Source organism: Myotis lucifugus, unplaced genomic scaffold (assembly GCF_000147115.1).
Source record: "Myotis lucifugus unplaced genomic scaffold, Myoluc2.0 scaffold_45, whole genome shotgun sequence".
Taxonomy (NCBI): domain Eukaryota; kingdom Metazoa; phylum Chordata; class Mammalia; order Chiroptera; family Vespertilionidae; genus Myotis; species Myotis lucifugus.
In genome coordinates, this window is record NW_005871093.1 from 4,601,303 (window position 1) to 4,624,382 (window position 23,080).

A 23,080-nucleotide genomic window follows, 5' to 3' on the forward strand; every position below is an offset into this window, starting at 1 on the left:
CAAAGGACTCCAGTCACCCTTGAAAGAAAAGATGGGGAGCAAGATATACAGAAATGAAGAATTTCGGCTCTGGACTCAAACCTTACTAGCTGTCTAACCTTGGGAAAGTCACTAAATTGTGTCTTAGTGTTGCTGGTGGAAGTGGGGTTCTTGCATTGTCACAAGGAAATCATCTCAGGAGACCCACAAGGGAGGAGGATATCTGGTAATAAGATTTATTTGTAGCATCAGATGTGAAATCAAAGGAGTGCCCCTCCTGGGTTCCCAGTGTCCCATCTCTGTCTGTCCCACCATGGAAAATTGGGGCCAGAAATAGGGCCAATGTCCAGATATCCTGCGCCACTGGTCCAGCATTAGCAGTCACAGTCCCCATGCAGGTAGCTTAGCGCTGTTCCTGAGTGGTTGCTATGGAGAGAGAATGTGCAAATGCACAGGTGAATCACCAAGCCTGAGAGAAAGGCTTTGTTCCCTGGGATTATATTATCTTGGGCTTGGGAAGAACCAGGAGCTTTTTCAAAATAACCAATCAATTTCCCAACCTTTCTCGGGCCTCTGATGGGTCCACCCCCTACCCATGGTTGGCAAACTGCGGCTCTCGAGCCACATGAGGCTTTTTGGCCCCTTGAGTGTGGCTCTTCCTAAGCCTTAGGAGTACCCTAATTAAGTTAATAACAATGTACCTACCTATATAGTTTAAGTTTAAAAAATTTGGCTCTCAAAAGAAATTTCATTCGTTGTACTGTTGATATTTGGCTCTGTTGACTAATGAGTTTCCCGACCACTGGGCTTGGAGGACGGAGTTGGGGTGTGCAAACCACAGGAGGAAATCCATGCTGTCCCAACTGGCAATTGGTCCCTTTCCCAGGATAGACTGACAGGCCTCTGTAGTCACCATCTTGTCTCCTACTGAGCATGTACTCATCTCCCCCTTTAATGTTCTATCCCTTCCCCCCAATGATCTGTGGGGAACAGACCAGGGGTTCCCTGGGGAGTGTGTGAAGCTGTAACTTCCTGGTGAAATAAGCAGGCTCATGCTCCCAGTTGATATGCTTAATAATGTCTGATTCCCTCTACTTCCTTCCTTTATTAATACCTAGCTGCCTACACTAAGAGTAGTTTCCCTGACTACAAAATGAGTGTAATTCCCATCTCCTGAGGCTATTTCAGGGATTAAATGGCACAGTGTTTGGAAAGCGCCACACAGAAGAACCTGCACATAGTGGGTCTCCAATGGTGGCTGCAGTGACAGCGGTGTGATGTGAAGATGGTGACAGTATGGCTCCCGGTGGGGACAAGAAAGCCTGACCCCAAATCACCATGATGAAAGCAAGAATGTGATACATGACTATGGCATAATAAAAAATATATTTGGTCTTTGTTCTTGGTTCCTGGCACCAGCCTTCAAAAATTCTTGGAATTTCTTGAGTGATAGGCATGTCTTTTACTGTTTATAACAAGTCTCTTTAGACTCGTGGCAGAGAGGCCTCTAAACAGCTGCAGGATGGGGACTGGGTTCCAGAAAAACTGATTTGATTAGAGAGTTGAAACTTTCAGCCCCACCCTGACCTCTGAGGAGGGGAGAGGGACTGGAGATTGAGTTTCATCGTGTGGCCAATGGTTTCATCAATCATGCCTACATAATGAAAGCTCAGTTTAAAACTCTGACACAATGAGGCTGAGGGAGCATCAGCATCCCATGTGTTGGGAAGATGGCCCACCAGGCGAGGGCATGGAAGCTCTGTGCCCCTCCCACACCCGGCCCCATGTAGCTCTTCCATTTGGCTATTTCTGAGCTGTACCCTTTCTTATAAAACTGTAATCAAATATAGCACCTTCCTGAGTCCTGAGAGTTGTCCTAGGAAATTACCAAGCCTAAGGGGAGCTTGTGGAACCCACAAATGTGTAGTCATCCCGGCAGAAGTGTGGGTGGCTTGGGGAGACCCTAGACTTGACTTGCAGCTGGCATCTGAGGTGGGGGGGCGGGCAGTCTTGTGGGTTGTGGGATCTGCATAACTGTGTCAGAATTGAATCGAATTATAGGACACTCAGTTGGTTTTGGAGAGTTGGGTGTTTGAGCAGAGTGACATGAATGGGAAGCGGACAAGGAGCTTGGGGAGCGAGTCCAGAGGAGGGGAAGGAAAGAGAGCTCCCAGTTGAAGATGCTTGAAGCCTGCTGCTCCTTTCCAGCATCGGCCTGTCCCACCTATGCTAAGTCCTGGGAAACAGAGAGACTAGATGAACATGAAGAGGAGACATGTCCAGGGCCAGGGCCAGGAATGATGGGGGAGGGAGCACCTCAGGCCCTGCTTGCCCATCCGAAGCTGAGGACATGTCCCCCTGCCTCATTTTCCTGCACCCTCCACAGCCACCCACTGTTCCATCTGCAGACAGTGATTCCGTGACAGAGGTGTGGGGCCCCGGACAGATGAGGAGAGTCAGGCCCAGGAAGATAAATGCCCAGGAGTGGCAGCCGTCCTCCCAGCAGCGTGACAGGGCTCAGGAAGAAGATCTATTCCAGGGAAGATCTGTTCCCTGACAAATTTCCCCCCAGAGTAACACTCCCTTTAAGTGTTAATAGCAGAATCCATAAGAAAAAAAGGTTCCTCTGAACAGAGCAGATTCCTCAGGGGCCACTTTGCTTCCTGCTGGGGAGTTACGGCCCTCCAAGGAGGGCTGTCTTCCCATCAATTGCTGATTGCAGTGAGCACAGGGCCTGAGTTTGACGGAGCAGGACAAACATCTTTCAGCCAGGCAGGCAGGCAACAGGGAAAAGGTCGGGGGGAATGGGAGGAGCCAGGAGCCAAAATGGTGCAGTGAAAAGTGGGGCTGGGAGATGTGGATTTAAAACCCTAACCTATTCTCTGCCGGTTATGTGACCTTAAGCAAGTCAGCCCTTCTCTCTGCTTTGGTCCTCAGTGTCCAACTGGGGGTAACGCTATCCATGCCCAGGGTTGTTGGAGGACAAACTAAAGTGATGCATATTAAGATTCCTGGCCTAGAAGAGGTACTATTTTTTTTTACTTTTTTCTTTTTTAAAATATGTTTTCATTGATTTTTAGAGAGAGAAGGGGGGAAGAGATAGAAATATCAATGATGAGAGAGAATCATTCTTTGACTGCCTCCTGCACACCCCCCACTGGGGATCGAGCCTGCGACCTGTGGTTCCTGGGTCAATGCTCAACCACTGAACCACACTGGCCGAGCCGGAAGAGGTACTAATGCAGCGTCCAGCTCAGTGCTGTTCCAACCAACCTCCCACATCAGAAGCACCGGGAACTATTCTGATAATACAGACGCCCGGGCCCCAGGATGGCAGGAAAGCACTGCGTTGATGAGCTGGTCTGCTGACTCACAACACTGCTGAACGCTGATCGGATATGGTCAGCGAGAGGCCTGGGGGTGGGGGCAGGAAGGGAGGTCTCTCCGTACTGTTATGTATCTTTTGGTATTCCAGAACAATCACATCTTCTTTACACAGTTTTCTTAGCCATGCTGCCTAGCATATCGGTCTCCATTCTCAAAATGCTTCCACCATATTCACTGATCTGTGCCAATGTCCAGGCTTGGCCCACGCTGGAGCACATCAGCACATCAGGAGGTGGGAGGGGAGCTGTTAAAACACAGAGCCCCGGGCCCCACCCCAGAGTGTCAGATGCAGCAGGATTCACATATCTAGCAAGTCCCCGGGTGGTGCCCGGGTGCTGGTCCAGGAAGGCACTGGTCCTCTTGGACAAGGACTGCAGCATCCTCTGTGTCAGCTGAGCCCTGCTCAGAAAGCCCTTCTGCCAGAGTATCCCACCCCCATCCCTCTCCATGCCTCTATTTTTCCTATTCAAAGTCCATTTGGGTTGAAATCCACATGTTCGGGTGTGGTGCCCCCAAATCTACTCTGCTCTTTTCTGGCTGGCTCTTCTTCTGGGTAGGACCTCTTGGGCCCCTCCTGTATCGGCCAGCTTTGGGTGAATAGAAGGCAGGGACTTAGAAGCATGCGTTAGAGGGCTGTACAAATATACCATTATTACCCCCAGGAGCAGCATAATAAGTACATCTAGGCAGGACGCCCTGTGTGCCAGGCCCTTCTCTGTGCACTCTACACATATTAACTCCTGAATTCTCTTCAGCAAACCATGAGGCAGTCTTCTTAATTCCATTTTACAGATGAGAAGAAGGAGGCACAGAGAAGCTAAGCAACTTGTCAAGTTCACACAGGTCAGAAGTGACTAGACTAGGAATGGAACTCAGTCTGGCTCCAGACACCAGTCAGCTTTGAAAGCAACAGACCCAAGGCTCCTCCTTGCTTAGTGATCTCAGACCCATATAAGGTGTGAGGTTCCTTTTCCATCTCGACCTCTACAGGGGACTAGGCAGCAAAGCAACGGCCTCTGATCTTCCCTCCGTTAGGTGACTGTGTGACCTTGAGACCAGGGCCACCATGTGCAGTGTGCAGGTTGTTTATTTGCCCACCCAGTGGGCAAGCAGGGGCTGAGATTCAGCTTGCCCTCTGCTCACCAACCCTTGCCCCAGGGAATGGGACTGTGTCTGCCTGGAGGGAAAGCCTTTCTCTAATTCTCACAGATGACTGAAACAATCCTACTTGGATCATTTCCTTTCTCCGGTCTGTTTTCCGCACCTGCAACTACACAGCGTTCAGCTGAGATGACCTCCAGGCCCCTTAGAGCTAGGAAAGTCTCCGCCTCGACAATGAATCCCTCACCAAGGGGCCATTCCAAACCATCTTGGCCATCGGCTGCTGTTAAAAGCACTCAAGCTGGCTTTCTTGGACTAAATCCCCAATAATCTGCTCCCTCTCCCTCCAGAGATCTCTGGCTGAAGCTGTGGATTTGGATCACACAACTTCCTCCCGGCCATTCCTTCCGGGCCCTCATTATTGTGCTCATTGCCGCAGACGCGCACCAACGCCAAGCACACAAAAGCTCCCGCTGGCACGGAAAGCAGAAACATCTGCTGGCTTCCTCGGGCAGCTGGCCCTGGGTGTCCGGCGGCAGAGACGTTTGCACTGAATCAGCTCCCGCTCAGATCTGCACACGGCTCTGTGGGCAATAAACCTTCCAGACCGACGGCTGCACTGCAGTAGGAGAGCGTTGGCTGGGCTTCAAAGGCCACCGTGGAAAGTGCAGGGAGAGTGACTTGGCGTGGGAACGCCCCACGAAGCATTACTGCCCTCCCTCCTCCCATCATTGCCAAGCAGCTCCAGTTTCTAGTCAGCACAGCGCAGCTTATTTTAGCCGTGTCTTCTTTCCTTCTGTTCCTCCTCAAACATTTACCCAGCACCTCCTCCATGCCAGCCACGGTGGCAGTCTACACATACCGCCCAGAAGCCAGGTCCCGTCCTAGAGGGACCCGCACGGTAGTGGGAGAGAGAGCGATATAACCCAATAGCTGCCATACAACGGGAGGGCTGATGTCATTTAAGCAACCACCAAATAGCGCCCTTGTTGAACACAGTCCCTGGGAGGCTGGTTGATGGATCAGGAAGAACATGGGTTATGGAATCCTCAAAACTGGTTTTAGACACCAGTGCACCATCACCATTTCTCAAACGAAGATGCTAATAGGACCTCACACTTCCTGGGCCTTCCTGGCTCATTGCAATCCCCTGCTATCTCCATTACCAGGCCTAACTGGTAATGGAGAACTACCAGGCCTAACTATCCTCACCCCATAAGCACTTTTCACCAAGTTTACCAGCAGAGTCCAGACGGAGTTCACCAGCCACTGAAAAGACTGCCTGTGCGTCCCGTTGAGAGAAGAATGCGACACCATAGAGCCTTTCCAAAGTCTGTGGCCAGCTGATCCTGCCATTCCTCTTTGTCATCCGTGACCCCTGCCCAAACGCAAACCTCTCCCACTACCCCCGCCCACCTAGGGCCCTTCTCCTAATGACCCACCGTCAGGAGTCCTCATGACGAGGAAAACTTGCTCTCCGCACCGCTCTGGGTGATCACAGAATGCTCCGTTTAAAACTTGCCTTAACTCTAATTGAGGGCACAGGATAGAGTTTTAATAACAGAGTGGCCAGTGATATTGAATGGCCCCAAGAGACCATATAAGATAAGGAGAACTCAGAGGAGCCAGAATTAGTGGAACACTCAAAAAAGCCAGATTGTGGTGGGTTGATTTGTGGGTGGAAGCTGAGATAAAGCAAGGAAGTATGAACAGGGATTTTCAGAAGGTTTAAGGGAAGAGGAGACAGCGTGACAGCTGGAGGGGATCAAAGGGCCAGCAGAGGACACAGGTGGAGAGCCACCTTAGAGAGAACTCTGTGTCTTGAGGAATGTTCTCTCTAACCCATGATAACTTAGTCCATTAGTTCATAGACTGGCATATGCTACACATCACACCCTAAAGAGACCTTAGGGACCTGGCCTAGCACACTCACTCTACAGGTGAGGAAACGCAAGTCCAAGAGGCCAAGTATCCTGCCAAGGTCGTCCAGCATGTGAAAGGCAAAACCAAGTATGGATCCCCTGTCTTCTCGTCCTCCGAACTTGGTTATGCTCCCTGTGCCATGCAAATAAAACAAATCATGTGTGTCTAGGGGTGTCATAAACATGGAAAGGTGTGCCAAGGGTCTGTTTACACAATGACTTGGAGGAGAATTCATCCTGGGAGAGGAATGACCTCAGGACAACAAGCTTGAGTCCTCGGAAGGAAGGCATAACTCAGAGGGTACACGGCAGCAGTGCCACACCCCCAGCTGGTCCCTCAAACTCACGTCCAAGTCCTTTGAAGATAAAGAAGTTCTCAATAAACCCAAATGAGTTATTTCTGTAAAATTCTGCTATGACCTTGGAATGCAAGCCACACCTTGGGGAGGACAGTCTAGTTGAAGGTCATGCAGAAATTAGGGGGCTTTCCCCACTGCCGAGCCACATAGCGTTTCACAATGGACAGCCACTGCTCTGGGCCATGAGGGTATTTTGCTATGACTATGACAACCCTAGCAAATAGTAAGTTGGCCATGTTGCCTTCGAGTGGCTTTCTATTCCAAGTCATAAATAAAAAACAGCTGTTCACAAAGGACCTCTATTCCCTCCCCTTCTCTAGGTCCCAGAATGGAAGCATTGATTTCCCTGCTGGCATTTTCATGCTTGATGGTATACAACATGCTCGACCTCTCTAAATATCTGGTCTGAGACAAGGAATGCTGGGCCAGATACATGAAGGTCCCTCTAAAAGTCTCTCTTCACTCCCATCACACCCTAGCCCACCATAGTCATGCATTTAGCCAGCCAGACCCACCTGTCTGCTCCACCTGCTGTAAGCTCCACCTGAACCAGGTAAACTAAAGTCCCAAACTTCCTTCTTCCCTTCTGCATCTCCTAAGACTCTCTCCGTCACATTCTGAATTCCCTCAGGGAGTCTAAGTAGGAAGGATCAAGGGCAATTCAGCAGAAAATCTGCAAGGGGTTCTCTAAATGTTGATGAAGCTGCGGCTTATCCACAGTGTTGAACTTTGATTTATCATCATGTCAATATCAGAGCAAGTGAAAGGCACTTTCATAAAGCATTACCGCAGCCTTTAAGTGGGGAGAAACCATTTCCCTTGTGCCAGGGCGATGAAACTCCACTTATGCTCTGCAGTCCAAGAGGAAATCCTCAGCAGGTTAAGAGCATTAATACAAAGTAAGGTTCTTTCATATCCTACTGAGCAAACCACTTCACAGCCATTAACATGCCTGTATTTAGACCAGGAGTGGGGAGCATCCAGCCTGCGTTCCGTATAATCATTTGGCCTGGCCCTGCCAAGGTATTAGGGGTGGGTAAATTAAATGTTTGACCAAATATAGCAGGCTACTTTTTAAGTTGATAATTTGGTACAGCCTGAGAATGATGTTAGAAATATCCAAATGGCAGTTGTCAGAGAAAAGGTTCCCTCCCCGCCCCCACCCCCATTCAGACAAACTCCCTTCCATTCAGGGAAGTGGCCTTCAGCGGGTGGGTGGGAGAAATTGTGAGATGAACCACCCAGGCAGGTCCTTCTTCCAGGGAGCCCTTGCTGCCCAGCTGAGAGGCTGTGGTCAGCTGGCAGCCTACAGCTAGGCATTCCCTCAAGGTGCCCTTCCCAGGGAGCCCAGACCCAGAAACTAAGTAAGGCTGGGCCCGGCCATATTGGCCCAACAAGGGGCAATTCTAAATGGCAATGCTTTCTCCGAAGTCCCCCCTGGAGCCATCGCCATTCAACTTCTTGTGCCCAGAGCTGCATCTCCCCTCTGCTTCCACAGCTGTGATCCCTAATAAGCATCTTGCACCCCAAATTCCATCTCAGCATCTGCTCTTGTAGCATGAAACAGGTTGAGTGAGGATGCCATAAAGAAGCTGGGAGCCATGGCAGAGCCACAGCTGGCCCTCGTACCGGGGAGCTGGCAGGGGCGGTGAGCGGGATCTGCCCTGGAGGAGTTACCATTCTGCCAAAACGTGCATGACACCAGGAAATGCAGGAAACGATGGGCAGTGCCGGGGAACTAGAGAGGAAGTCTGGGCCTCAGGTGCTGTGGGCCATCCCCCTCAGATGTGGGGAATGAGAAGGAGGAAGGACACATTGGAACTGCAAGCAGAGGATCTGGTTGGGAGAGGAAGGAGGTGAACTCAGTTCTGACTATATTAATTCCAGTGGGATCTGGAGTGGAGGGGAGAGGGAGGAGTGAAAGTCTAGGAAGTGGGGGATGAAGGCGTGTGGAACTCTGAGCAGCACTCTGTCTGGAGATCTGGGAGGCATTCGCATTTTGATGATGCGATAAGGAGCACCAGAATACAGGAGCCAGCCCTGGGAGTATGCAGAGCAAGAAAAGGGATGGGCACCAAGAGTAAGGGCTAATTGGCTCCAACCATGAGGCTGTGGGTTGGGGTGGTCATCCAAGAGTTCCCCAAAGAGAGGTCTTGAGATGAGCCTGGAGGGACAGGTAGTCAGAGGCCACATTTAAATCATAATGAGAAGGCGTGGCCAAGAGGAGAGCATGGGAGTTCTGGAGATGGATGGTGGTGGTGGTAACACATTATGATTGTATTTAATACCACTGAACTCTACACTTAAAATGGTTATGATAGTAAATTTTGTGTTTGTGAGTCTGTACCACAATTTAAAAATTGGTTAAAAAAACAGCTGATAATACATGGCATGATACAATGAAACAAACATAGGCAAAATGAGCTTTGTGACCTTAGGTAAAGACGCTGGGAGGCTAAGGAAAACATTGGATATCATAGCATTTTTTTAAAATTCTGAGTGGTCCAAATCTCCAAGCTGCAATTACAACCCAGCTCTTCACTGTCTCAAAGATTAAGCTAAGAAATATAGAGCATTTCAAAATGGAGTTCAAGAATTATGGGAACCAATTGCCATTCTTAAGTTGATACAATTTTTCCCAAGTCAAAGGCATGAATGGGAATTCTGGAGTTCCAAGAAAATCATTACAAAACCCCTCATTTCTGGCCTCTCAGATGCTCAGCAGGAAACAGGTATTGGCCTCTGTTCCTTTTGTGAGCTGCCTTTCACGGGAGACCTGGGAAACAATGGCCAGAATCTGTGATATTTGGCGCTAGTTAAAAATCTTAAGAAGCATTTCTCCTATAAAGACAAAGTTGCAGGAAATGTTTCCTTCCTTCAAAACAAAAGTGCTAGCCAACAGTTATTGTTTAACTGATCTTTTTGAAGGTGTTCCAGTTAAAGAATAGGCACTGAACCATATTAAACAATGGATTTTTCATGTAAAAAAATTTAAAGGTGAGAATGAAAGACACAAGAGAGAAAAGGATATTCAGTGGTGTCAGCCACTCACCGCTCTGTGTCATTGGACCTCATATCACCAAGGCTGCTCTTCATCTATAAAATAAAGCCACAGCTGCCTCCCTCGAAAATTGTTGTAGGATTCCAGAAAATGTTAGGAAAACACTGGACACAGTGCCTCTCACTTGGTAGGTTCTGAACAAGTCGTAACTATTTTTATGATGGAAGAAACCTTGCATTTTAATATGCACCGCCATATGCAGTGGCTTCCTTTTATTTTTTTAATATATTTTTATTGATTTCGGAGAGGAAGGGAGAGGGAAAAATAGAAACACCAATGATGAGAATCATTCATCGGCTGCCTCCTGCACGCCCCCTACTGGGGATCAAGCCCGCAACCCCGGGCATGTGCCCTTGACTGGAATTGAACCTGGGACCCTTCAGTCCACAGTCTGACCCTCTATCCACTGAGCCAAACCAGCTAGGGCCTGGCTTCCTTTTAAAAATCATTTTCCGGAAACAGAACTATTACTCACCAGAGGAAACCTTTTGGGCTGGTGACCTATCAAATGCACTGCAGAAGTTTGGAGGACCATGATCTGATCTGTGATACATGCAGACAGATGTACTCAGCAATGGCAGCATGAAGGGACTGCTCCCAGGTGGCTGTCTCACAAACACCACCCACTGCCCACAGCCTGCCGAGGACACCTGCCGTCTCAGAAGGCAAGTTCAATGTTAGTCCGTGGTGTGGAAGGGCTTGAAGTGCCAAATGCCTCGTTTTTGTATTTCATTCTGTCCCCAAGATAGCCTTGCTGAATAATTAATATCCTCTTCATTCTTACAGCTGAGGACATTGAAGCTCAGAACCTTGCCCAAGGTCACACGGCAGTAAGTGGAGGGACCCGGATTTGAACTCACCTGTCTGAGGCTGGGGTTCTGAGTATTCTGCTCCATTGCACGGCCTTGCACTGTCTTTCCACTTGTCTTGAAATGACCTCACTGCTCTGCTTCCCTTCTCTAACTTGCTTGCTTTGCTTCCCAGAAACACACTGACTACCCAGGGAGGAAAATAAAGAAGAGAGGAGAGAGCAAAGGAGGGGAGGGAGAGGAGAGAAGGGAGGTCAAAGGGCGGGAGGACAGGGAAGGAAGCAGAGAGGAGCAGAGAGGAAAGCCCACCCTGTCCTCTGAAAAACACACCTGGGTAACTGAGAAGAGGCTTGGTTAGTTTGATTTGGGGGAAATCTGCGCATGTTTAGCTTTGTTCCGGCTCTGTTAGAAGACGCCAAGGCCAGGACCCCAAGAAGGCTCTCTGCCTTCCTATTCTTGGTGAAGGGAGGGCGGCCACCACCACCTCGAGCTGCCGCCCAGATCATTCTGTCTGATTCACCTTGCCTGTCTCCTCCCTTACTCCCCAGAGGCCCCTTGAGCCCACAAATGTCTTTCTGGGAAATCTCATTTCGCACCCTGGCAGCACGCTCAATTCCTCCTGTCAGGTCCTGCAGGCAGCCCTATAAATAAGGCCCAAGTTCTTTATTGCTGGAGTCAGCAGAAGGCTTGCACACAGGATGTCCTCATCACAATACAGTCGTATTTTCATAAAACCTGTGCTCGGAGCTTTGTATGAGGAGGGACGTGGCCGGGGAGTGTAGAACAACAGGCCTCTCTTTGCAACTATGGCCCCTCTCCCTTTGGAAGGTCTCAGGCCAGCCCAGTAGTCTGGAAATTAAAAAAAAAAAAGAGTACAGTGACCTTACCCACCTTCAGACAGAGGGTACAATGCTGATGATTCTGACAGGGCTTGCCTGACAGGGCTTGCCTTGTCTCCTGGCGAGCCAGGCCCTGCAGCAGTGATCTGGTTTAAGCTGGACCACTGACCAATCTCACACCTTCTCTGGCTCAGGACCATCTTCCCACCACTTCCAAGGATATAGGCAAAGTACCCGTGAATTCTTCATCTATTCATCTAGTCAAGGTCTCAGGACAAGAGTCCAGTTCCCCAGTCTCTACGGTACCGGTGGAGCAGGACCTGGGCTGTGCAGGACAAGCAGAGCAGAAAGAGGGGCGGATGTGCGGGTGGTGGATGCCAGGGCAGGAGGGAGATGTGCGAGCTGGAGTCATGGTGTCCTCAAGATGAGAAGTCTGTGCAGGCACTGCTGGTGTTCACCAGTTCATCCAGTTCTCCCTCCCAGGAACAGGGGTAACCACACTTCCCCGTCCCCTGAAGGGAACCAGAGCCATATTCTAGGGACCAATTTAGCCAATGAGTTTGCTTTCAGGTCAAAACATAGAAAAGCTGCCCTAACTGGTTTGGCTCAGTGGATAGAGCATCGGTTCGTGGACTGAAGGGTCCCAGGTTTGATCTGGTCCAGGGCATATACGTTGGTTGCAGGCTCCATCCCCCATAGAGGGTGTGCAGGAGATGGCTGATCGGTGATTCTCTCTCATCGATGTTTCTATCTCTCTATCCTCTCCCTTTCTCTCTCTAAAAAATCAATTAAAAATTTTTTTTAAAAACCAACATAGAAAAGCCAGCACATGGTCCTACAGTTGTCTCCCTGCTCCTACTCCCATCACTGGATTCTAAAAGAGCCTCATGTTAACATGGAACCATGAGATCAAAGGAACTTGGATCACTAAATCACCACACGGAGAAGGGTTGCACAATCCTCAGTGAACTGAGTGTGAGCAAGAACTAAATCTCTGGGGGTTAAGTTGAGGTTGTTCAATTTGGTTGCCACGGAACATAACCTAATCTAATCCATTTTGACTGATACTGTCATTCCATGTCTGACCTGACTCTCCCGTGAAGTGGGCAGCTGGGAGCCAAGCACCTGCCCTCTGATAGAGAATGGACCCACCTGTGTATCACATCTTTAGAATCAGAGACTAAGACTGAACATGGAGGAAAGCCTTGGTCAAATAAGGCCTCACCAAGCTTCCTTGTGAATCTGAGTGTACATCTTAACTGACATCCTTTCCCAGGGCTGGGTCCACGGTGGTGTCTGAGTTTAGATGTTGGTTGTGCAGCAGTTATATTACAAAGCAGGGACCAACCAACATTGGAATCTGGTCATCTTTTCTGCACTCTTCTCCGGATGAAGAACTCAGGGTCCTTGAATCAGGTCCCAGGGAGAAGCAGAGAGAACCACCCCACCCCAACCCCGCCCTCGTGGGCACTAGGTGTGTGTCTCAAAGACATTATCACCTGTAACCTTCACAGAAGCCCTCTGAGTGGGGGCAGGGGGTTCCTTCTCATTTTAGAGAGTAAGAAACTGAGGCTCAGAAAGGCCTCTTGTCCCAGCTCACACAAGCTGAGAGTGGCAGAGCTGGCTTTGGAACTCAATCTGTTAGGCCAACCCAAAAGGCACAAATGTCTTGACACACAGGTGTTAACAGGTTCACCGCAGTTCTGTTTCTTACCCAATGTCATGGACAGTCTCAGGGCCCTATAAATGAGGATAGCTCCTAGGCTTTCAGCTCTGCACATAGGCAGACTTTGGATGGCCTCTCCTTCGCCGAGGTAAAGAAGTTTACGGTGCTAGGAATAAAAATCCCTGGAAGGAACCACCACCTGCCTCCCACCACAGCTGCGATTCTGAGGAAAAAGTCTCCATCCTTTTTTCAACCCCTCTTGTGTATGAGAATAAGAGAAGGCACAGCAGGAAAATAAACGAGAGAGACTCCATATGAAGCAGCCTATATAATAAAAGGCTAATATGCAAATTGACCAAACAGTGGAACGACCGGTCGCTATGATGTGCACTGACCACCAGGGGGCAGATGCTCAACGCAGAGGCTGCCCCCTGGTGGTCAGTATGCTCCCATAAGGGTAGCTCCACTCAGCCAAAAGCCTTGAATCAGACTCACAGCTGGCAAGCACAGCAGCGGTGGCAGGAGCCTCTCCCACCTCTGCAGCAGCACTAAGAATGTCCGACTGAGGCTAGGCCCACTTCCCCCCAGGGGGCGCAGGTCTAAGCCTTCAGTTGGACATCCCCCAAGAGCTCCTGGACTGTGAGAGGGCACAGGCCAGGCTGAGGGAACCCCCCGAGTGCACAAATTTCGTGCACCAGGCCTCTAGTAAAGAAATAACAAAGAAAGATGAAGAAAAGGAAAACGTTGCAAGAAAGGATGCACAGGAAATCGGTCAACATCTTAGGGAAGGATTATTGTGCGGTGTCTGGTCTAGTTCGGCGATTTACCAAAAGGACATGTTTGCCTGAGCAGACTGACAGTTTCCTTCCCTTCCACCAGTATTGCCTAATAAGTTTCAGCCCTGTCTGTCATGAGTGAGAGGACATTTGCTAACTCAAGCTGGTTTGGATTCCAGCCCCGTGGACGGGGTCCAGAATGTCTGGACAGAGTCCATGGCCCTGGCTGCCAAGCTCCAGCAGGAGCGCGGGCTCCCAGGTTACATGGAGGGAGAGGCCCCCAGGGTCTGAGCGCAGCTGGAAAGGGGATTGAACTGAGGGCTTGGAATCAGAAGGAAACTGAGCTTCAGTGTCTTCATTTGGGTCCCCTAGAGGCAGAGTCTGAGACTGGGATTGGAATGCAAGTAGCTTATTTAGGAGGCGATCTTGGGAAACTCTGGTAGGAGAGTGGAGAAGCAAGACAGGGAAGGAAAGGCCAATGATGAGGCGGAGTAAGTGAGCCGGTAGCAGGGTGGGTGACAGATTGGAACCCTGCGGGACCTCTGGGAGACGTAATCCTGTAGGACTACCTGAGGGGTAAGGAAGCTGAGCCACCTTTCCCTGTGACTCCCACCTCCACTGGTGACGGCTGCTGTAGGGGGGTCTCCAGCACTTAGGGCCTGACCAGAGAAAGCCTCAGGCAATATCTCAATTGAAAAATGTTTTAATAAAAAAATAAGGAAGTCGGGGTGAGCATCAGGTTTGAAATGAGCAGCCATAACAGAGAAAATGCCACAAGTCACCATCCAGAGGGCAATGGGACACACATCAGTTAGGACTGAGAGCTGGGGAGGACGGGGCAACACTGGGGGCTGCTGTGGGGGGTGCTGGCTGTATACAGTCAAGGCGATCAGCATCTGTCCTTCCGGGGCTCCTAAGGCTGCAAGTGGCAGGTCCCAGGCCCCAGCACTCGCCCGTACAGGCTTATCATCTAGTGATCGGATAGGTCACTTGCACTAATAATTCAATGATATAAGAGGGTCCCCAGAGCACAGGCCCTGGGGTTAAGGCTCAGATTTCCTCCCTGCCATTTGCTCGCTGTGGGACATCAGGCAGGCCCCTTCTCCCAAATCAGCCTCTGTCCCCAGATACGTAAAATGAGAGGAATGAACCCTGCAGGAATCAGAGAGCCCCAGCCCAGTCCCGGCACACACGCCTCAGACAATGTACATGCCATCTCACACGCTGCCCATGAGAGTAAACACTGGTTCCACCACTTTGCAAAACTGTCAGACAGTATCTATTACAACTAAAAACACTCCTACCCTATGACCCAGCACTCTACTCCTAGGTAGAGACCCAACAGAAATGACCACACGTGTCTACAAGAGAGCTATATACCAATTGTATTCACCAGAAGCAAATATGAGAAACAGCCAATGTCCATTCACAGGAAATGTGATATATTCATGCACAAGAATATGCTACCCACAGCAACGTGGGCGAATAGCACGGAATAGTCGTTATGTGTGTATTGAGATTTCTAGAGAGTGTGAGGTTTTCAAGTCCAGGAACCAGGCATTATTCATCGCTATACCCAGCACCCTGTACAGAATAGGTGCCCACTAAACGGTTTTTTGAATCAACAAATGTGTGTGTGTGTGTGTGTGTGTGTGTGTGTGTGTGTTTGCCTACATCCAAAGCTGCCTGATAATTAAGCAAGATGACTGCCAGCTGCCACCATGGCCTGGGTCTGGAGAAGGGCCACAGCTGGTTGTGCATCCAGTAAGCCAACATGAGGAGTGTTTAATAAGCTCGCCCCGTCCCAGCCAGCCTTTGGCAGCTGGAGAGCCCTCATTAACCCCACACACCGTGGTGGCTAAGGGGCCTCAGGGGTGCACTTCTCCAGGGCAAGAAGGCTCCCTTGTTCCTTCACTTCTCCATTAAGTTCACGACTCTCTAAGCTCTAATTCACCCAGCAATCGCTAGAGGTTGATCCGGCTTGTAACAGATTTGTTCACGGATCAAAGTCATCTGACAGAGCATCTGGAGGCTGACCCGGGCACAGCATGCGGCTCCGAGTGTCTGCACTCAGCCTGCATCCAGGCAGATGGGGGAGCAGAGAGAGAGCGCCTGCAGGAAGCCCGATGACCCCGCTCACCTCAGCACCGCCAGGCATTGTGCTTGGACCTCTGCTGAAGCCCTTTTCACACCGCGCCCCACATCACAGAGTGACAGAAGCGAGATTTATTCACAGGTGAGCTTTCCGCCGCCTTCCCCGTCTCACTGCCTCTCCCTCATCCTGCTAAAAATATCTCATTGTCATCTGGTTCTGGGATACTTGTGATGGCAAGCGAAAGAACCTAAATTGATGGACGTGATGAAAAGCTGTGAGAAGCCAGGTGGGGGAGCAGGACACACACACCAGGACTGAGGAGGAGGGAGTGTGGACCTAGCAGGTTCTGGAACTGCTGTGGCAAATGGAAATGGTGGGGGAGGTGGTTCAAAAAGCAAGAGTACAGATTATAAATGGGGGCCTCACCTACATTGCCATTTCTTGTCATTACCACAGAAGGGACTAGATTCTACGTAGAGCCTCAGTCATGGGAACCCCTGCTTCCACTTTCGCTAGATGGTTACTGGCGTCACTGACTTATTCTCACACTGGACAGTGAGTCTCCTCCCAATAACGAACCAAGTCCCACCTGCTTATCCCTGAGGCGGGTCGGGGGGCAGGTCAGGATGGGGTGTGTCCAGGGGCAGAGCCTGAGGCGTGCCTGACAACTAGTCCCATGTCTACCTGCTATGTTGGAGTCAGCAGGACAAAAAGCCCACCTGGCCTCCTGACAGAAGCCTACAGCCTCCTTGGGATTGTCAAATAGAAACAAACCCAGGCTTACTAGGGACAGACTTCATTCCGAAGGATCAGCACAGAGGGAAGGGAACTGTGGCAAAAGAGAACTCTCTGACCATAAGGTCTGCCAGCATCTCAAGAGTAGAGCAAAATGAGCTTTTCTTTTCTAGGAAGGAATAAGCCAGGCTAGAAAGAACGTGCGTGGGAAGGTGGGATGAAAGGGTAGATCAGAGAACGTTGACCCTGAAGCCAGCCCATTCTCCGGGGGGCTGCCTGCTGCCAAAAATCAGGGGCCTGGGAGAAGGAGAGAGGCTTAACTCAAATTTGTTTCACAAGCATTTTGTTTGGATTGATCAGTGGAGACAGCATTTCAGCTGATCATTACGAGGCCAAAATGGAAATTTGGAGGGTCTGTGCCTGGCCTTGTCAGTGGCCAGGAAGCGCAGGCCACAGCAGAGCAGGTCTGGCAGGGATGGCTGCGCTCAGGACAGGCCTCCAGTCCAATGAGGGGCGCCCCACGGTGCTTATAAAGACAGATGGGCCCAGGCTTCACTCCACTCAGCCCAACCTGCCTTTCCAACACCCTTCTCAGGCCACGCTCCAGCCTTCCATCCTGCTAGCGGGTGACACACTCTGCCTCATTTCCTACCTTCTGGGTTTCCTTCCCCCTTTTATGACTCCTCACAGAAGCCTTGATAGCTTCCTCAAACCCAAGGATGAGCTGCTGGGCCACTTGTCTCAAGTCTTTCCTGGAGGAAAACCTATTCTTGCTGTCAAAGCTTTGCCAAAGCTCAATCACAAGCTGGTGGATTGTTGTAACTTGCACAGGGCCAAGCCTGGCAAGGCTTGCAGTCTGCTCTCTGTTGGTCTTTTGTATAAATAGCTGAGTCACTAATTTCTATCTCAAGATGTAAATAATTCAAATTTTCATATTTTAAAGACCATGAAATACTGCTATTTTGCTAACAATTACCAGTATTTCACCTCATATCCATTAGGATGGCTACTATCAAAAAAAACACACACACACACAGAAAAGAAAATTGGGACCCTTGTGCCCTGCCAGTGGAAATGTAAAATGGTTCAGCCACTATGGAAAGCACTATGGTGATTCCTCAAAAAATTAAAAATAGAATTACCATATGATCCAGCAATTCCACTTCTGGGTATATATCCAAATGAATTGAAAGCAAGATCTCAAAGAGATACTTTCACAGCCATGTTTGTAGTAACATTATGCACAATTGACAAGAGGTGGAAGCAACCCAAGCATCCATTAGCCAATGAGTGGATTAACAAAATGTGCTATGAGGGAAATCCTGTCACACACTACAACATGGATGAACTGTGAGGACATTATGCTAAGTGAAACAAGGCAGTCACAAAAAGACAAACACCATATGATTCCACTTGTATGAGGCATCTACTTTAGATAGTCAAGTTTGTAGAATCAAAAAGTAGTATAATAGTTACCAGGGACTGGGGGAGGGGGAGAAATGGGTGTTGTTATTTAATGGGTATTGAGGTTTAGTAGTTTTACAAGATAAAAAAGTTCTGGAGATCCGTTGCACAACAACGGAATTTATATAACCCTACTAAACTGTACACTTAAAAATCCTTAAGGTACGCCCTAACCGGTTTGGCTCGGTGGATACAGCGTCAGTCTGTGGACTGAAGAGTCCCAGGTTTGATTCGGTCAAGGGCATGTACCTACTGAACACCAGTAGGGGGTGTGCAGGAGGCAGCTGATCGATGTTTCTCTCCCATCGATGTTTCTAACTCTATCTCTCTCCCTTCCTCTCTGTAAGAAATCAATAAAATATATTTAAAAAATAGTTCTAGATATTTGCATGGAAACATAGGCCTTTAAAAAAATCCTTAAGATAGCAAATTTTATGTTATGTGTTTTTTACCTCAATTTAAAACTTTTAAAAATTTTTTAGTTACCAGTATTTCATCCCTGTAGGGCAGCATAGTATACCAGAAGGCCAAAGCCCTGGAAACCAGACAGGTGATCATTCTCTGAGATAGTGATGATGCTGCCTCAGGAGTGTTGTTGCTGTCTCAGGGGAGCAGTGCACCATCTGGGTCCTAGGGTGTAGACCACCTCCATCCTCTGGTACTGTGGCCCACATGCACCTCTACAACAACCTTGTGCGAATTAGGAAAGGGCTTTCCTTCTCAGTAGACCCAGCACTATCTACACATCGCCCAGTGAGAGAAGGAAACTTTATACAAAGAAATGGGCACCCCTTCCTCTGCGTAGAAGCAGGCCTGTGGCACGATGCATGACTTGGCCAGCAATATGTATACATGAATTCAGCCCCACCCACCCTCCTGCCAATTGCCTTTGTTCAGTACAGAAATCACATAACCAGACGTGGCAGGCCTACCCATGCCTTCCTCCAGCCAACACCTCCAGAGTCTGACCTGCCTCCCCAGGGCCTATCCACCCAATGAGTAATTTCCTGCTTGGCCTTTCTTGGGTCTCTGCTGCCCCTCACCTGGGCCTTGCTTGATTTCTGGCATTTCCTCCTGTTAAATGCTTTGGTTCAAAGTGTCTGGCCCCTTAGGAAGTCCACTCCCACCCTGATCCCACCACCACCACTATCACCATTTAAAATTCTTCCACAGCTTGTAGGGTATGGAGGAAAAGAAGCAATCAAAGTATTTACATTCAAGCCCAAGGTACAGAAGTTCAAGTCCGTTTGCTTTCCCACCCAGGCCTTCCTTGTCTTCAGGGATTTTCCTCCTTGGGGAGCACTTGGGAAGGATGAAATGGTTTCCCTCCTCCCAGCAGCCCTCCATCCACACAGGCACCAGGCTTGTTGGAAAATGTCTCATTCCCCACACTTCACTTGGTACTTCTTACGTTGTATAAAGTGCTTATAGCAACAAAAGTCGAGACCCATCTCCCAGCACAAAATGGAACAGAGTCATTTTGGCTGGAGTTCTTGGGCCAATATAAAGCGCCTACTCTGGCTGACCCCACAGCGGTCAGTCTGTTCTTTCAATTTCTTATCTCAGTGGAAACATCATTTTCATGGAAGAAAATAAACCTTTCCCATTTTTTTAAGAAAAGAAAAAGAAATGACTTTGTGGCTCCCCACAAGTCGCTTACAGATCTTGCTTTTCCTCTCTGGCTCTTAAAGATTAAGCTAAAATTAGTCTGGCAGGAAGTGCCGCAGCCCTGTCATGGCTCATGAAAGGGAAGCCACCTCCATGCTCCCGTGCTCCTGTCCTGCTCTCCCAGGAAAAGGATCAATGTCACCGCCAAGGCTGGTGTGTCATCAGCGTTGGCAGGTACCACCGTGAGCACGGCAGAGAGGCGGCTGTCCCACTGACAGCATCAGCTGTTGTTTTGTGTGTTCCCAGTAGGATGTCACGTACAACAGAAGGAGACGGCGGGGAAGAGCCTCAACAAGCAAGGAGTGTCATGTGGAGAATTATCTGGAGCAGTCCCCCTGCCTCTCCCCTCCTGTATACAGCACAGATGCCCACACCACCTTCACTAGCCCCCTCACACCACCTTCACTTGCTCCCTCAACACTCAAAAATGGGCATCTAGATCTGCCTCTGATTCACCTAATTCATTCATTCATCCATTCATTCATTCATTCACTGTTTTTTGAGCCCTGCTGTTATGGCCTGAACTATGTGCTTCCCAAATTCATAGGTTGAAGCCCTAACCCCCAGAACCTCAGAATCTGACTATATTGGGAGATAGGGTCTTTAAAGAGGCAATTTAGTTAAAATGAGGTCCTTAGAGTGGGTCCTAACCCACTCTGACTGGTGTCTTTATAAGAGGAAATTTGGACATACAGAGGTGGCACCAGGGATGTGCACACAGAAGGAAGGCCATGTGAGGACACAGCAAGAAGGCAGCTGTCTGCAAGCCAAGGAGAGAGACCTCAGGAGAAATCTACCTGCCATCACCTTGATCTCAGACTTTCAGCCCCCAGAAGAGCAGTAACATTAATCTCTGCTGTTTAAGCCAGCTTGTCTGTGGCAGCCTTGTCTATAGCAGCCCTAGCAACCTAATGCACCGACTGTGCACCAGGCTGTGTGCTGAGTGCTGGGAAGGAGCCGTGATTCCCAATTCTGCCGTGGTTGATTGGATTCTGCTCCCAACTTCAGCCTCCATCCCTGCAGGGGTACATGTGTCTGCACCACCGACTGGGGCTGGCCATGGGACTGGCTCTGCAGTGGGGCGTGCCATCCCCCGTGGGAGCGTGGAGTGGTGCAGGTGCTCCCACTCGTCTGGTGTTCTGGGCTGAACTGCAGCTCACTGTGACTCAGGTGTTGGAGTCCTAACTCCCAGTACCTCAAAATGTGACAGTATTTGAAAATAGGGTTTTACCCACCTCGTGGGAAAACATATTTGCCAACGTCATATCTGATAAGGGCTTAATCTCCAAAATTTATAGGGAACTCATACAACTTAACAAAAAGAAGATGAACAATCCAATCAAAAAATGGGCAAAGGATCTAAATAGACACCTTTCAAAAGAGGACATTCAGAAAGCCAAGAGACATATGAAAACATGCTCAAAGTCACTAATCATCCGAGAGATGCAAATCAAAACAACAATGAGGTACCATCTCACACCTGTCAGAATGGCCATCATCAACAAATCAACAAACGACAAGTGCTGGAGAGGATGTGGAGAAAAAGGAACACTTGTGCACTGCTGGTGGGAATGCAGACTGGTGCAGCCACTATGGAAGGCAGTATGGAGGTTCCTCAAAAAATTGGAAATGGAACTCCCATTTGACCCTGTGATCCCACTTCTAGGAATATATCCCAAGAAACCAGAAACACCAATCAGAAAGGATATATGCACCCAGATGTTCATAGCAGCACAATTCACCATAGCTAAGATCTGGAAACAGCCTAAGTGCCCATCAGTAGATGAATGGATTAGAAAACTGTGGTACATCTACACGATGGAATACTATGCTGCTGTTAAAAAGAAGGAACTCTTACCATTTGCAACAGCATGGATGGAACTGGAGAGCATTATGCTAAGTGAAACAAGCCAGTCAATGAAGGAAAAATACCACATGATCTCACTCTTTCATGGATAATTAAGACCATTACAAACTTTTGAACAATAATAAATACAGTGGCAGAGCTGCCTCAAACCGATTGTCGGACTGCAGTGGGAAGGCCAGGGAGGGTTGGGGGACAGGAGGGAGGGGAATAAGAGATCAACCGAAGGACTTGTATGCATCCATATAACCATAACTAATGGACATAAGACACTGGGGGGTAAGGGAGGGCAGGGGCTTGTCAAGGGTGGGGGGGAAAAAAGGACACTTATGTAATACCCTTTGTAATACTTTTAGTGGAAAAAAAAAAAGAAAATAGGGTTTTAAAAGGTGAATTAAAACAAGATCATTAGGGTGGACTCTGACCCAGTGTGACTGGTGTCCTCATAAGAAGAGGAGATCTGATGACAGGCACACAGAGAGACCATGAGAAGACACAAGGAGAAAACGGCCATCTATAAACCAGAGACAGTGTCAGAAGGAACCAACCCTGATCTTAGACTTCTAGTCTCCAGTGTCCTGAGAAAGTAAATTTGCTCCTCTCTCCCTCACCCACCTTTCCTACAGGGATACCAAGATGCCAGCCACTGTGCCAACGTGAGCTCTGGCTCATACACACACGGCATTGAGCCAGGAGGGACCTTGTGGGTCATCCGGGTCTAACCAGCTCCTGTTATAAGTCCAGAGAGGAGAAGTGACTTGCCCAGAGGCACACAGCTGGTTAGTGGAAAGCCAAAACACTACCCAGGGAGCATGAGCCACAGAAATACCTTTGATCAGATCAGAATGTTAAATTTATGCCTACGGTGGGGAAAATCCACTTCTCTCTCCAGCTAGAGCTTGCAAAGCCGTGACCTTGGAAGTCAGCCAACCTAATGTGCAAGTAACATAAGGCAAGGACCAGGGAGAAGACACTGTCAGACAAGCGCTCTGCCTCGAGCTCCCGCGGCCTCTAATAGGAACAGACAAGCTGGTGTGCAGGGAAGGGTGCCGCTGAGCTGGTATCTGCCCGTCTGTATCCAGTGAGACGGTGCTAAGTGCACTCCCCACACGGGCCGGCATCCTACAATTACAGAGTAATTTAAAGGCCCTTTGTCAGCTCCCTCCCCTTAAGGAGTGGAGACTCCAACCTTTTATTATTTGGGGGGAATAAAAGATGTGTAACTTGGCAGGTGTTTGTGACATCCCTACTTTGTGCAGAGTTTCTGCCCTCAAGGTGCTTGTAAGGAAAAGGGTTTCCATGATTATCCAGAATAGAAGGCAGATGTGTGATCAAGTGACACCTGTCATTAGGGC